The sequence below is a fragment of the Penaeus monodon genome, chromosome 29 (genome assembly GCF_015228065.2).
Source record: "Penaeus monodon isolate SGIC_2016 chromosome 29, NSTDA_Pmon_1, whole genome shotgun sequence".
NCBI lineage: Eukaryota > Metazoa > Arthropoda > Malacostraca > Decapoda > Penaeidae > Penaeus > Penaeus monodon.
In genome coordinates this window covers 39300117-39300512 of record NC_051414.1, presented here as the reverse complement: position 1 = coordinate 39300512, position 396 = coordinate 39300117, and positions in this window count along the sequence as shown.

Here is a 396-nt window from a genome sequence, read left to right as displayed (position 1 = left end):
CATCCCGAGAGTCATTTCGAAAACCGGGGAAAAGATTCTCAAGACAAAAGCCAAGGGGAGGAAGGGGGGGGAGTGGGGGAAGAGGAGAGAAGAGAGGGGAAGAGGGGGGGAGGGGAAGGATGGCGAGCGAGGGGGGAGTGGGGGAAGAGGGGAGAAGAGAGGGGAAGAGGGAGGAGGGGAAGGAGGGCGAGAGAGGGGGGTGTGGAGGAAGAGGGGAGAAGAGAGGGGGAGGGGAAGGATGGCGATCGAGAGGGGGAGGGGGAGCGGCGTTACGAGGCGACCGATCTCCCTTCGAGAACAAATGGTGTCTTTGCTCAGCGTCGACAATTAAACACGAACAATTACACTCGAGACGAAGCCGGAGACGACTTAAGAGTGGCTGCAGCTTTCAATTGC